The sequence below is a fragment of the Perca flavescens genome, unplaced genomic scaffold (assembly GCF_004354835.1).
Source record: "Perca flavescens isolate YP-PL-M2 unplaced genomic scaffold, PFLA_1.0 EPR50_1.1_unplaced_scaf_3, whole genome shotgun sequence".
Taxonomy (NCBI): Eukaryota; Metazoa; Chordata; class Actinopteri; order Perciformes; family Percidae; genus Perca; species Perca flavescens.
Window position 1 is genome coordinate 478482 of NW_021166680.1, and position 16592 is coordinate 495073.

The following is a 16592-nucleotide window of genomic DNA, read 5'->3' on the forward strand; positions in this document are numbered from 1 at the left end:
AAACTAAGACAAATTACCCAAAACACATTGTTTATGTCATTTTTTATCTCCAGTTTACAAACCAAAGTAACCCTAATTACTATATGCTAGTTCCAAGAATCATTACAACTTAAAGTTTTTAGCCTTCTATTTATCCAAATCGTTACCTGTTATGGGAAGCATTATATCATATAACATTCAACAAAAATGTATATCAAAATCATTTCTTTAAACCAAAATTTCACTTGTACTAACTCATGTTTGGTTTTAGCTTGTGCCTTATCTGTGTGGTGTGTGTGTGTGTCTCCTCCTCTGGCTGTCCTCTCTCAAAAAAAAAGAAGGATTTCTCCAGGGTACACACTGTTATTCTTTTTGTAATTTATGGCATCATTAAATTAACAACTCAATGTATTCCTCACAAAGGTGTGTCAAGGTGTACAGCTTACCATCACCCAGAACTATAAAATGATATTTACTGTCTTTTCTACTGGAACTCTGAGAAAAGAAAAACGTTAGACAAAACAACAGAGAATGAAAACATTTAACTTTCCCTGCAGAATGTTATATGACATTAGGTGCTTGAGCATAGACCCACTGCATTTACTGCTCGAAGGTCCTGAATAAAACAAAACTTTAACATTTGTAATAAAAATGATTCTTCTTATTTATGTTACTTGAGAGAATAAGTGTACGTGTTGGAGAATCTAAACATGGAACTATAAACCCCATCCGTCAATAAAGAGTTAAAAACTTCTGTCGATTACTTTCTGTTTTAGCGTGTACTGATGTATTCTGGGGCCTGTAGTCCGAACGCAGCTTGATGACTACAGGTTGACAATTTGTCTATCAATCCACGTCACATTTGTGTGTTTTGCCCAGAGATAACGCTGTACCTGAGACAAAAGGTGGTGAAACATTAGTAGATAAAATGTCGTTTTTACCGTGTGAATATGCATCTATTGTAGTCACAGGTTCACTGAATATGTAAAACACTGTGAATACAAGGCCTACGCTGTCGTATAGGTTTTCTATAGTCTCCTGTCGATGGAGACAAATAAAAACATTATCAGTAATGTCAGTCCAGTCAGTCAATTTTACAAATAGTCACAAGGTGTCCTGGGTCTGTCTCCTCTTCTGTTGGAGACAAAGAAACATGAATGTGAGCTTTTGAGTTAGAATTTCTGAAAAACTAATAGTTTATCAGTCAAGGTGACAGCCACTGGACATGCGTATATGCCAGTAGACAAAAAAAACTCATACTCGTCCTTTGATTTGTTAAAAAAAAAACTTTTCAAAGTAGTCTTCATCAGGGTCAAAAAGTGACAAAAGGAATGCATGTAATATTTGTGATTCCTTAAACTTAACTACAGGTGTCCCAATTTGTTACCGTAATCAAGAGATTAACAGACTGACATGTCGTGTTACATTAAAATTTGTAAACAAATACGTGCTTTTAGGCTGCAACAAAAATATGTCAGCCAAAGAGTGACTTTTATCAAACCGCACAACTTTAAAGCCAGTGGGCAAAAGAATAAACATTCCTAAGACCCGTGGGTGAAAGAATGTCTTCAATTTCAAATAGACATTTTCAAATGCATCCATCTTTGTCTGCTTATCCGGTATTGGGTCGCTGGGGAGCAGCTCCAGCAGGGGACCCTCCTGAGGAAACCCATTTCGCCGCTTGTACCCTGGATCTCGTTCTTTCGGTCATGACCCAGCCTTCATGACCATAGGTAAGGGTAGGAACGAAAACTGACCGGTAGATCGAGAGCTTTGCCTTCTGGCTCAGCTCTCTTTTTCGTCACAACGGTGCGATAACGCTGCGCCGATTCTCCGACCAATCTCCCGCTCCATTGTCCCCTCACTCGCGAACAAAACCCCAAGGTACTTGAACTCCTTCACTTGGGATAAGGACTCATTCCCTACCTGGAGGAGGCACTCCATCGGTTTCCTGCTGAGAACCATGGCCTCAGATTTAGAGGTGCTGATCCTCATCCCAACTGCTTCACACTCGGCTGCAAACCGATCTAGTGAGTGCTGAAGGTCACAGGCCGATGATGCCATCAGGACCACATCATCTGCAAAGAGCAGCGATGAGATCCCCAGCCCACCGAACTGCAACCCCTCTCCACCCCAGCTACGCCTTGATATCCTGTCCATAAATGTTACAAACAGGATTGGTGACAAAGCGCAGCCCTGGCGGAGGCCAACCCTCACCTGAAACGAGTCCGACTTACTGCCGAGAACCCGGACACAGCTCTTGCTTTGGTTGTACAGAGATTGGATGGCCCTGAGAAGAGACCCCTCACCCCATACTCCCGCTGCACCTCCCACAGTGTCTCCTGGGGACCCGGTCATATGCCCTTTCCAGATCCACAAAACACATGTAGACTGGTCCCTCCAGGATCCTTTGAGAGTAAAGATCTGGTCCGTTGTTCCACGACCAGGACGGAATCCGCATTGTTCCTCCTCAACCCAAGGTTCGACTATCGGCCGAACCCTCCTTTCCAGCACCTTGGAGTAGACTTTACCAGGGAGGCTGAGAAGTGTGATACCCTGTTATTGGCACACACCCTCTGGTCCCCCTCTAAAAAGGGGAACCACCACCCGGGTCTGCCACTCCTTTGGCACCGTCCCAGACTTCCACGCAATGTTGAAGAGGCGTGTCAACCAGGACAGCCCCTCCACACCCAGAGCCTTGAGCATTTCTGGACGGATCTCATCAATCCCTGGGGCTTTGCCACTGTGGAGCTGTTTGACTACATCAGTGACCTCCACCTGAGAAATTGACAATGATCCCCCATCATCCTCCAGCTCTGCCTCTAACATAGAGGGCGTATTAGTCGGATTCAGGAGTTCCTCAAAGTGCTCCTTCCCCGCCCTATTACCTCCTCAGTTGAGGAGGTAATAGGGATATCCCATCCTTACTGTACGAACAGTTTTCCAGAAGCACCTTGGTGCCGACCGAAAGTTCTTCTCCATGTCTTCTCCAAACTTCTCCCACACCCGCTGCTTTGCCTCTCAAATGCAATCTGCATAACAAATTTACAGGACACTCAGATGGAAGGGAGAAAGAAACAATGAACATTTTCCTTCTTATCTAGTTCAGGATCCTAAGGATCTGAATATACAAATCATAAGAATGGTGAACTTCTCTGAGATAACCATTTTTCTAACCATTTCTCTAAGGACAAAAAAAAAAACCCTAGTTTACCAGAGAGCTTCTGATTTGAAGAACAAAACTTCACTAAACCCAAATTGTTGCTCCCGAATCAACTAAAAATCAAATTTTCTTCCCTTGTATAATTAACACCATGGTAGGCACTTTGTATACACACCAGACAAACACATTGAATACTTGAACATATTTTCCAAAAGTTATTTCTGTTTGTCGTGCTGTTTTTGCGTCTAATTTGATCCATCTATCATGTGGGGAGTGTTTGTAGCGTGCAAAAAGCATGTCTTCATTGCAAGCATGTGTATTTACGTGTATGTCTGTATGTCTGTATGAACTGTTTTTAGAGATCTGGCAGTCCCAGCAGTTTCATATTCACGAACGCTTCAATAGCTTTGGCAGCAAAAGTCTTGACATCAGGTTACAGACATCAGGGACGGCTCGTAAAAAACAAGCTGCTATTCTGTTCATTTTACATGAAAACAGCACTGCACAAAAAACTTTTCATGAGGGATAAAAAGCAGATGCAGCCTTGAGTGATGTATTGGTTGTCAGGTTTCATGCAGTCAGAGGCAGGGCTGATTACAGACGCCGCCTTAGTGAGGTCATTTTAGCCACACTGTAATTTAACGTGGTTACGTCAGTTGAACATTAGGAGAAATTCTCAATCCGTCAGGTGTTGAGGTTAAACCAATGTTAAAAGTGCACATTAAATCACTACCTAAACCAAATAAGTGGAACCTTCATACACCAAGAATTGTTTTTCCCATGTACAGGAGAGAGGAACAGAGAATTGTTCTCTTACTGTTTGATCTGTAACCCCAATTGACCAAATAGAATGACCAAATAATCTTCAGTGTCAAATCTATAGCTCTAATAATCAAATTATGTGAGTGGAACCCTTTAACTTTACAATCAGTAGTAGGCATCTTCTTCTAGGTTTCAGAAGATAAGTAAGGGTTAATGGTTTAACTGAATAGATTATTTTTCAGAACTTTCTAACCTATCAACCTACCTAATAGCAAAAACAAAAAAAAAAGTGTATCAGTGCAAAGCATTTCTTCATTGCATGAAGCGAGTGTGTGTGTGGCACTACCTTCCTCATCTTTTGGACTTAGTCAAACAGAGGGACAAGTGTTGTTCTTTGTCGGAGTTGTTTTTTTGCTTTTTCTTCGGCATTTACATACCCAATGTCCAAAGTGCTTGCAGTACAAACACTGGTCTCGGTTGTAGGGCTCACCATTTTGCCCACGGTACCCACCTCGGCCTCTCTCTGGCTCGACCACGTCCTTTGTGGGAGCAGCCTTTTTTCCCTTCGGGTCCGCGCTCCATATGTTGCCCACCAGCCTGTTGTAACATGCAGACAAACGCTTCAAACATGGTTTTCTCACGTACTCGTTGGTCTTTCCACCCGATGCAGGTGTGACTGATGCTGTTGGTCCTGTCCGATTGTTGAGTCCGTGTCCTCTTCTTCCCTCCGTTTCTCCAGCTTGTCTTCCTGATTTTTAGAGAAAGCTCAGAAAAAGGCTTTGGTTAGAACTGATGAGGTTATTGGTGCATGTGTGTTTGCATTCTTTCCCTAGATCACTGTTTTCTTAAAACATTCTTTGTTTTTCCTGTAGGCTGTAGGCTACTCAGTAGCTTTAAATCCTGTGTCTTAATTATTGATTTTCCCATTAATTTTCTTTCTACTTCTTCTAAAATCTTGCTTTAACATTCTCAGTGTCTTTGTACACAAAGATCCGTTTCTCGGAAAGGCAAAGCTTTATGACCAGTTATGACAGACATCACAAACATTCCGGTCCATATTTATGAGTCATTTCACCCACAATGGGTCCAGTTGCATCACTGGAACGGGAAATTTCGTTTCCCATAATTGATTCTTGGACTTTATAGTATACTATGTCTTGGTCGATGTGATCGTCACCACACCGCAAGGTTATTTGTTCGGGAAACTTGCGTGAAAACCCGTGTACAGGCCTGCGGACAAAATCAATTTAATAGTGAAATAACTCAACCTATTTAGTATGTTTTGCCTTGTTGCGACTGCAACACAAGAGGCTCTCTTAGAGTAACGTTACAATCCAGACCGGGTCCAGAACTCGCTTAGAAGTATCATTACAACCCAGACCGTCCTGCAGGTTGTCTTTAAAGGGTCCAGAACTCGTTTAGAGTTTAGACTATTTGTTTTTGCTCGGGAAACTTTATGAAAAACCCGGTGCGACCCTGCAGTCAAAAATCTCTTTAATAGTTAACTATTTTTTGTTTTGTTTTACTCTGCAGTCCGCCTCTTTAATCAAGAAACGTGCTATCAGTTTCGTAGATTAATTCTTTAGGCCTTGCTTACTGTTCTGCTAGTTCTCTTACTGGTCTTGTCCGTCAATCAATTGTCTTATCACCATATGAGAATTCAATCATAAATATGTCTGACGTTGTCCGTGTCTGCCAAAAGATGTCATTCATAACCTCAGTTATATCTTTGTCCTATCTAATGACCCAAAAAAAAATAACCAGTTACTCACTTCCCAAAAGTCAGAATTAGTTTCATTTATTCTCTTTAGTTAAGAGAATAATTTCGCCAATTATTCATTACTTAATTCGTTTAGCAACGGTTGCTTGTTTAGAATGTTTTGAACAAACCTTGAATTCACAATCCAATTGTAATTAATCAATTTATCTTACCGTGCTGCTTGAAATTTCTTCCTGTTTGTTTTTAACGGAGTGGAAAACAGTCAAGAGCGCTCCGTGGTCCTAACCCTCTTCTCTGTAAAAACCTTTTTAAGGTTAGAGGTAAGAGGCAGTTTATTTTTGATCCCTGGATAGCCAGTCATCAGCGACCCAACGGAGCTCTTTTTCTCTGTTAACTCAACCGTCCTGCTAGACAACGCCAAATTGTGGTGGAACGTTTTCCTTGAAGCAGCAGCGTTAGTGATATTCATGATAAAATCAAAACGAATAACGACTGTTTGAGAATTAAACCAAAGTTTGGTCTTTGAGTTTTTCTTTACATTTGCAAATGGAAAAAAACAGTTTCAAAGGTACACGCAGCACAACTGAAAATGTCTTTCTAACCTAAAATCTAAACATCCAAACATCATATAGTGAAGACCTCTGTTAAGCCACCCCCCTCTAAATGTGTCTTTTAGCATGGCCATAGTTGAAAGAGGACATCATTAACAGTCACACCATTGTCTCACTTTCCCCTCTGCTCTCTGTTCTTAACATTAGCCTAAACAACACTTTTATCTCAGGAGACAGAAACCTTAGTTCTCACTGTTGTAAACAGTCATTGGCCTTCTCCACTTCTATCTAAGCAAAAGTTAAAACAATGTGAGGAGCTTCAAGATAGTTAAACTAAATAACTCTCTAGGCTATAGTTCACGGTTGCCAACTATTTCACTTGGAGTCTTTTGAATCTACACATGAAGAAAGTTAAATCTTGTGGAGTTATAAAGCAATCTTTAAACAAATGGTTAATATAATTAAACAAATGGTTAAAATAAAATTTCCCACCACACTGTTTAGAGCACCTTGAACATGATTCTGACATAAAAACATCTTGATAAGCACTTCTGGTAGGAAATGACTGAAAAGCTATTTCAGATATGGAAACAAGCTTTACACGCCACAAGAGGCCGTTTGGAGCACCTTACACATGATTCTGACATAGAAACTTCCTTTGTAGGAGTTTCTTGAAGGAAATGACTGTAAAGCTTTTTTAGTGATGGAAACTGGCTTTACAAGCCGCAACAACCTGTTTAGAGCATCTTGAACATGATTCTGACATAGAAACTTCCTTTATAAGAGATTCTTGAAGGAAATGAATGTAAAGCTATTTTAGTGATGGAAACAAGCTTTACACGCAGTAACAAGCTTTTTAGAGCAGCTTGAACATGATTCTGAAACAGAAACATCTTTATAGGAGTTACTTGAAGGAAATTACTGTAAAGCTATTTCAGTGATGGAAACAAGCTTTACACGCTGCAAGAAGCTGTTTAGAGCACCTTGAACATGATTCTGACATAAAAACATCTTGATAAGCACTTCTGGTAGGAAATTACTGAAAAGCTATTTCAGATATTAAAACAAGCTTTTACACGCCACAAGACGGAATTCACATGATTTGACATAGCACCTTACACAGCTTTACACGCCACAAACCAACAACAAGCTGTTTTGAGCACCTTGAACATGATTCTGAAACAGAAACATCTTTATAGGAGTTTCTTGAAGGAAATTACTGTAAAGCTTTTTAGTGATGGAAACAAGCTTTAAACGCCGTAACAAGCTGTTTAGAGCACCTTGAACATGATTCTGACATAAAAACATCTTGATAAGTATTCTGGTAGGATTTGACTGTAAAGCTTTTTTAGTGATGGAAACAAGCTTTACACGCCGCAACAATCTGTTTAGAGCACATTGAACATGATTCTGACATAAAAACATCTTGATAAGCACTTCTGGTAGGAAAAGACTGAAAAACTATTTCAGATATGGAAACTTTGAGGCCGTTTGGAGCACCTTACACATGATTCTGACATAGAAACTTCCTTTATAAGAGATTCTGGAAGGAAATGACTGTAATGATATTTTAGCGAAGGAAACAAGCTTTACACTGAGAACAAGCTGTTTAGAGCAGCTTGAACATGATTCTGAAACAGAAACATCTTTATAGGAGTTTCTTTAAGGAAATGACTGTAAAGCTATTTCAGATATGGAAATAAGCTTTGAGGCCGTTTGGAGCACCTAACACATGATTCTGACATAGAAACTTCCTTTATAAGAGATCCTTGAAGGAAATGACTGTAATTCTATTTCTGTGATGGAAACAAGATTTACACGCCTGTGTAAATTAAGCTGTTTAGAGAACCTTGAACATGATTCTGAAACAGAAACATCTTCATAAGAGATTCTTGAAGGAAATTACTGTAAATTTCAGCGATGGAAACAAGCTTTACACGCAGTAACAAGCGGTTTAGAGCAGCTTGAACATTATTCTGAAACAGAAACATCTTTATAGGAGTTTCTTGAAGGAAATAACTGTAAAGATTTGTTAGTGATTGAAACAAGCTTTACACACCGCAAGAAGCTGTTTAGAGCACCTTGAACATGATTCTGACATAGAAACTTCCTTTATAAGATATTCGTGAAGGAAATTACTGTAAAGCTATTTTGGTGATGGAAACAAAGCTTTACACGCTGCAAGAGGCCGTTTGGAGCACCTTACACATGATTCTGACATAGAAACTTCCTTTATAAGAGATTCTTGAAGGATATGACTGTAAAGCTTTTTTAGTAATGGAAACTAGCTTTACATCAACCTGTTTAGAGCACCTTGAACATGATTCTGACATAAAAAACATCTTGATAAGCACTTCTGGTAGGAAAAGACTGAAAAACTATTTCAGATATGAAAAACTTTGAGGCCGTTTGGAGCACCTTACACATGATTCTGACATAGAAACTTCCTTTATAAGAGATTCTGGAAGGAAATGACTGTAATGATATTTTAGTGATGGAAACAAGCTTTTTACACTGAGAACAAGCTGTTTAGAGCAGCTTGAACATGATTCTGAAACAGAAACATCTTTATAGGAGTTTCTTTAAGGAAATGACTGTAAAAGCTATTTCAGATATGGAAATAAGCTTTGAGGCCGTTTGGAGCACTTAAACATGATTCTGACATAGAAACTTCCTTTATAAGAGATCCTTGAAGGAAATGACTGTAATTCTATTTCTGTGATGGAAACAAGATTTACACGCCTGTGTAAATTAAGCTGTTTAGAGAACCTTGAACATGATTCTGAAACAGAAACATCTTCATAAGAGATTCTTGAAGGAAATTACTGTAAATTTTAGTGATGGAAACAAGCTTTTTACACGCAGTAACAAGCGGTTTAGAGCAGCTTGAACATGATTCTGAAACAGAAACATCTTTATAGGAGTTTCTTGAAGGAAATAACTGTAAAGATTTTTTAGTGATTGAAACAAGCTTTACACACCACAAGAAGCTGTTTAGAGCACCTTGAACATGATTCTGACATAGAAACTTCCTTTATAAGATATTCTTGAGAAGGAAATTACTGTAAAGCTATTTTGGTGATGGAAACAAAGCTTTACACGCTGCAAGAGGCCGTTTGGAGCACCTTACACATGATTCTGACATAGAAACTTCCTTTATAAGAGATTCTTGAAGGATATGACTGTAAAGCTTTTTAGTAATGGAAACTTTAGCTTTACATCAACCTGTTTAGAGCACCTTGAACATGATTCTGACATAAAAACATCTTGATAAGCACTTCTGGTAGGAAAAGACTGAAAAACTATTTCAGATGGAAATATGGAAACTTTGAGGCCGTTTGGAGCACCTTACACATGATTCTGACATAGAAACTTCCTTTATAAGAGATTCTGGAAGGAAATGACTGTAATGATATTTTAGTGAAGGAAACAAGCTTTTACACTGAGAACAAGCTGTTTAGAGCAGCTTGAACATGATTCTGAAACAGAAACATCTTTATAGGAGTTTCTTTAAGGAAATGACTGTAAAGCTATTTCAGATATGGAAAAATAAGCTTTGAGGCCGTTTGGAGCACCTAACACATGATTCTGACATAGAAACTTCCTTTATAAGAGATCCTTGAAGGAAATGACTGTAATTCTATTTTGTGATGGAAACAAGATTTACACGCCTGTGTAAATTAAGCTGTTTAGAGAACCTTGAACATGATTCTGAAACAGAAACATCTTCATAAGAGATTCTTGAAGGAAATTACTGTAAATTTATTTTAGTGATGGAAACAAGCTTTACACGCAGTAACAAGCGGTTTAGAGCAGCTTGAACATTATTCTGAAACAGAAACATCTTTATAGGAGTTTCTTGAAGGAAATAACTGTAAAGCTTTTTAGTGATTGAAACAAGCTTTACACACCGCAAGAAGCTGTTTAGAGCACCTTGAACATGATTCTGACATAGAAACTTCCTTTATAAGATATTCTTGAAGGAAATTACTGTAAAGCTATTTTGGTGATGGAAACAAAGCTTTACACGCAAGCAAGAAGCCGTTTGGAGCACCTTAACATGATTCTGACATAGAAACTTCCTTTATAAGAGATTCTTGAAGGATATGACTGTAAAGCTTTTTAGTAATGGAAACTAGCTTTACATCAACCTGTTTAGAGCACCTTGAACATGATTCTGACATAAAAACATCTTGATAAGTACTTCTGGTAGGAAATAACTGTAAAGCTTTTTAATGATCTAAACAAGCTTTACACGCCGCAACAATCTGTTTAGAGCACTTTGAACATGATTCTGACATAAAAACATCTTGATAAGCACTTCTGGTAGGAAATGACTGAAAAGCTATTTCAGATATGGAAGCAAGCTTTGAGGCCGTTTGCAGCACCTTGAACATGATTCTGACATAGAAACTTCCTTTATAAGAGATTCTTGAAGGAAATGACTGTAAAACTATTTTAGCGATGGAAACAAGGTTTACACGCTGCAACAATTAGAGCACCTTGAACATGATTCTGACATAGAAACTTCCTTTATAAGAGATTCTTGAAGGAAATGACTGTGAAGCTATTTTAGTGATGGAAACAAGCTTTACACGCTGCAACAACCTGTTTAGAGCACCTTGAACATGATTCGGACATAGAAACTTCCTTTATATGAGATTCTTGAAGGAAATGACTGTAAAGCTATTTTAGTGATGGAAACAAGCTTTAGACGCAAAAGCAAATTAGAGCGCCTTGAACATGATTCTGACATAAAAACATATTGATAAGCACTTCTGGTAGGAAATGACTGAAAAGCTATTTCAGATATGGAAACAAGCTTTGAAGCCGTTTGCAGCACCTTACACATGATTCTGACATAGAAACTTCCTTTATAAGAGATTCTTGAAGGAAATGACTGTAAAACTATTTTAGCGATGGAAACAAGGTTTACACGCTGCAACAATTAGAGCACCTTGAACATGATTCTGACATAGAAACTTCCTTTATAAGAGATTCTTGAAGGAAATGACTGTGAAGCTATTTTAGTGATGGAAACAAGCTTTTACACGCTGCAACAACCTGTTTAGAGCACCTTGAACATGATTCGGACATAGAAACTTTCTTTATATGAGATTCTTGAAGGAAATGACTGTGAAGCTATTTTAGTGATGGAAACAAGCTTTAGACGCCGCAAGAAATTAGAGCACCTTGCACATGATTCTGCCATAGAAACTTCCTTTATAAGACATTCTTGAAGGAAATTACTGTAAAGCTTTTTAGTAATGGAAACTAGCTTTACACGCTGCAACAACCTGTTTAGAGCACCTTGAACATGATTCGGACATAGAAACTTCCTTTATATGAGATTCTTGAAGGAAATGACTGTGAAGCTATTTTAGTGATGGAAACAAGCTTTACGCCGCAAATTAGAGCACCTTGAACATGATTCTGACATAAAAACATATTGATAAGCACTTCTGGTAGGAAATGACTGAAAAGCTATTTCAGATATGGAAACAAGCTTTGAGGTCGTTTGCAGCACCTTACACATGATTCTGACATAGAAACTTCCTTTATAAGAGATTCTTGAAAGAAATGACTGTAAAACTATTTTAGTGATGGAAACAAGGTTTACACGCTGCAAGAAGCTGGAGAGAATCTTGAACATGATTCTGAAACAGAAATATCTTTATAGGATTTTCTTGAAGGAAATGACTGTAAAGCTATTTTAGCGATGGAAAGAAGCTTTACACGCAGTAACAAGCTTTTTAGAGCAGCTTGAACATGATTCTGACATAAAAACATCTTGATAAGCACTCTGGTAGGAAATGACTGAAAAGCTATTTCAGATATGGAAACAAGCTTTCCACGCCACAAGAGGCTGTTTGGAGCACCTTACACATGATTCTGATATAGAAACTTCTTTTTAAGAGATTCTTGAAGGAAATGACTGTAAAGCTTTTTAGTAATGGAAACTAGCTTTACACGCCGCAACAACCTGTTTAGAGCACCTTGAACATGATTCTCAAACAGAAACATGTTTATAGGAGTTTCTTGAAGCAAATTACTGTAAAGCTATTTTTAGTGATGGAAACAGGCTTTACACGCTGCAAGAAGCTGCTTAGAGCACCTTGAACTTGATTCTGACATGGAAACGATTCTGAAACAGAAACATCTTTATAGTAGTTTCTTGAAGCAAATTAATGTAAAGATATTTTAATGATGGAAACAAGTTTTACATGCTGCAAGAAGCTGTTTAGAGCAGCTTGAACATGATTCTGACATAGAAACTTCCTTTATAGGAGTTTCTTGAAGGAAATGACTTTAAAGCTATTTTAGCAATGGAAACAAGCTTTAAAAAGCTTTTTAGAGCAGCTTTGAACATGATTTTGAAACAAAAACATCTTTATAGGAGTTACTTGAAGGAAATTACTTTAAAGCTATTTTAGTGATGGAAACAAGCTTTACACGCTGCAAGAAGCTGTTTAGAGAAGCTTGAACATGATTCTGACATAAAAACATCTTGATAAGCACTTCTGGTAGGAAATGACTGAAAAGCTATTTCAGACATGGAAACAAACTTTACACGCCACAAGACGCCGTTTGCAGCACCTTACACAGCTTTACACGCCACATCCGCAATAAGCTGTTTCGAGCACCTCGAACATGATTCTGAAACAGAACCATCTTTGTAGGAGTGTCTTGAAGGCAATGACTGTAAATCTTGTTTAGCGATGGAAACAGCTTTAACCCTTGTGTTGTCGTTTGGGTCACAGGGACCCGTTCAGTTTATTTGACTTTTTGTATTGGCCTGGCGTTGCGCTTCAGGTCTCTGTGACCCTGGCCAGTGTTCAGTGGTATTTCCCTGCCACCGCTGCTCTGGCCTCGGGTCTCTGAGACCCATACGTTATTCCGTGGTATTTCCCTGCTAACGCGGCGCTGGCCTTCGGGTGTCTGTGACCCATAGGTTATTCCGTGGTATTTCCCTGCTACATGGGCGCTGGCCTTCGGGTCTCTGTGACCCATACGTTATTCCGTGGTATTTCCATGCTACAGGGGCCCTTGCCTTGCCGGGTCTCTGTGACCCATACGTTATTACGTGGTATTTCCATGCTACCACGGCCCTAGCCTTCGGGTCTCTGTGACCCATATGCTATTCCATGGTATTTCTCTAATACAGCGGCCCTGGCCTTCGGGGTCTGTGTGACCCATACGTTATTCCATGGTATTTTTCCAATACAGTGGCCCTGGCTTTCGGGTCTCTGAGACCCATACGTTATTACGTGGTAGTTCTCCAATACAGCGGCGCTTGCCTTCAGGTCTCTGTGACCTATACGTTATTCCGTGGTATTCCCATGCTACAGCGGCCCTGGCCTTCGGGTTTCTGTGACCCATACGTTATTCCGTGGTAGTTCTCCAATACAGCGGCCCTGGCCTTGGTCTCTGTGAGCCATACATTATTCCGTGGTATTTCTCAATACAGCGGCCCTGGCCTTCGGGTTTCTGTGACCCATATGTTATTCCGTGCTATTTCCCTGCTACAGCGGCGATGGCCTTGGTCTCTGTGACCCATACGTTATTCCGTGGTATTTCTCCAATACAGCGGCCCTGGCCTTGGTCTCTGTGACCCATCGTTATTCCGTGGTATTTCCATGCTACCGCGGTCCTGGCCTTCGGGTCTCTGTGACCCATACGCTATTCGTGGTATTTCTCCAATACAGCGGCCCTGGCTTTCGGGGTCTCTGTGACCCATACGTTATTCCGTGGTAGTTCTCCAATACAGTGGCCTTGGCCTCGGGTCTCTGTGACCCATCGTTATTCCGTGGTATTTCTCCAATACAGCGGCCCTGGCCTTCGGGTCTCTGTGACCCATCGTTATTCCGTGGTAGTTCTCCAATACAGCGGCCCTGGCCTTGGTCTCTGTGAGCCATCGTTATTCCGTGGTATTTCTCCAATACAGCGTCCCTGGCCTTGGTCTCTGTGACCCATATGTTATTCCGTGGTATTTCCCTGCTACAGCGGCCCTGGCCTTGGTCTCTGTGACCCATATGTTATTCCGTGGTAGTTCTCAATACAGCGGCCCTGGCCTTGGTCTCTGTGAGCCATACGTTATTCCGTGGTATTTCTCCAATACAGCGGCCCTGGCCTTCGGGTCTCTGTGACCCATATGTTATTCCGTGGTATTTCCCTGCTACAGCGGCCCTGGCCTTCGGGTCTCTGTGACCCATATGTTATTCCGTGGTATTTCCCTGCTACAGCGGCGATGGCCTTCGGGTCTCTGTGACCCATGCGTTATTCCGTGGTATTTCTCCAATACTGCGGCCCTGGCCTTCGGGTCTCTGTGACCCATATGTTATTCCGTGGTATTTCCCTGCTACAGCGGCGATGGCCTTTGGGTCTCTGTGACCCATACGTCATTCCGTGGTATGTCTCCAATACAGCGGCCCTGGCCTTTGGGTCTCTGTGACCCATACTTTATTCCGTGGTATTTCAATGCTACCGCGGCCCTAGCCTTCGGGTCTCTGTTACCCATACGTTATTCCGTGGTATTTCCATGCTACCACAGCCCTAGCCTTCGGGTCTCTGTGACCCATACGCTATTCCGTGGTATTTCTCCAATACAGCGGCCCTGGCCTTCGGGGTCTCTGTGACCCATACGTTATTCCATGGTATTTCTCTAATACAGTGGCCCTGGCCTTCGGGTTTCTGTGACCCATACGTTATTCCGTGGTAGTTCTCCAATACAGCGGCCCTGGCCTTCGGGTCTCTGTGAGCCATACATTATTCCGTGGTATTTCTCCAATACAGCGGCCCTGGCCTTCGGGTTTCTGTGACCCATATGTTATTCCGTGCTATTTCCCTGCTACAGCGGCGATGGCCTTCGGGTCTCTGTGACCCATACGTTATTCCATGGTATTTCTCCAATACAGCGGCCCTGGCCTTCGGGTCTCTGTGACCCATACGTTATTCCGTGGTATTTCCATGCTACCGCGGTCCTAGCCTTCGGGTCTCTGTGACCCATACGCTATTCCGTGGTATTTCTCCAATACAGCGGCCCTGGCTTTCGGGGTCTCTGTGACCCATACGTTATCGTGGTAGTTCTCCAATACAGTGGCCTTGGCCTTGGTCTCTGTGACCCATACGTTATTCCGTGGTATTTCTCCAATACAGCGGCCCTGGCCTTGGTCTCTGTGACCCATACGTTATTCCGTGGTAGTTCTCCAATACAGCGGCCCTGGCCTTGGTCTCTGTGAGCCATCGTTATTCCGTGGTATTTCTCCAATACAGCGTCCCTGGCCTTGGTCTCTGTGACCCATATGTTATTCCGTGGTATTTCCCTGCTACAGCGGCCCTGGCCTTGGTCTCTGTGACCCATATGTTATTCCGTGGTAGTTCTCCAATACAGCGGCCCTGGCCTTGGTCTCTGTGAGCCATCGTTATTCCGTGGTATTTCTCCAATACAGCGGCCCTGGCCTTCGGGTCTCTGTGACCCATATGTTATTCGTGGTATTTCCCTGCTACAGCGGCCCTGGCCTTGGTCTCTGTGACCCATATGTTATTCCGTGGTATTTCCCTGCTACAGCGGCGATGGCCTTGGTCTCTGTGACCCATCGTTATTCCGTGGTATTTCTCCAATACTGCGGCCCTGGCCTTCGGGTCTCTGTGACCCATATGTTATTCCGTGGTATTTCCCTGCTACAGCGGCGATGGCCTTTGGGTCTCTGTGACCCATCGTCATTCCGTGGTATGTCTCCAATACAGCGGCCCTGGCCTTTGGGTCTCTGTGACCCATACTTTATTCCGTGGTATTTCAATGCTACGCGGCCCTAGCCTTCGGGTCTCTGTTACCCATACGTTATTCCGTGGTATTTCCATGCTACCACAGCCCTAGCCTTGGTCTCTGTGACCCATACGCTATTCCGTGGTATTTCTCCAATACAGCGGCCCTGGCCTTCGGGGTCTCTGTGACCCATACGTTATTCCATGGTATTTCTCTAATACAGTGGCCCTGGCCTTTGGGTCTCTGTGACCCATACGTTATTACGTGGTATTTCTCCAATACAGCGGCGCTTGCCTTGGTCTCTGTGACCTATCGTTATTCCGTGGTATTCCCATGCTACAGCGGCCCTGGCCTTTGGGTCTCTGTGAGCCATACGTTATTCCGTGGTAGTTCTCCAATACAGCGGCAATGGCCTTCGGGTCTCTGTGACCCATACGTTATTCCGTGGTAGTTCTCCAATACAGCGGCCCTGGCCTTCGGTTCTCTGTGAGCCATACGTTATTCCGTGGTATTTCTCCAATACAGCGGCCCTGGCCTTCGGGTCTCTGTGACCCATATGTTATTCCGTGGTATTTCCCTGCTACAGCGGCGATGGCCTTCGGGTCTCTGTGACCCATACGTTACTCAATGGTATTCAGGGCACTCCGGCCT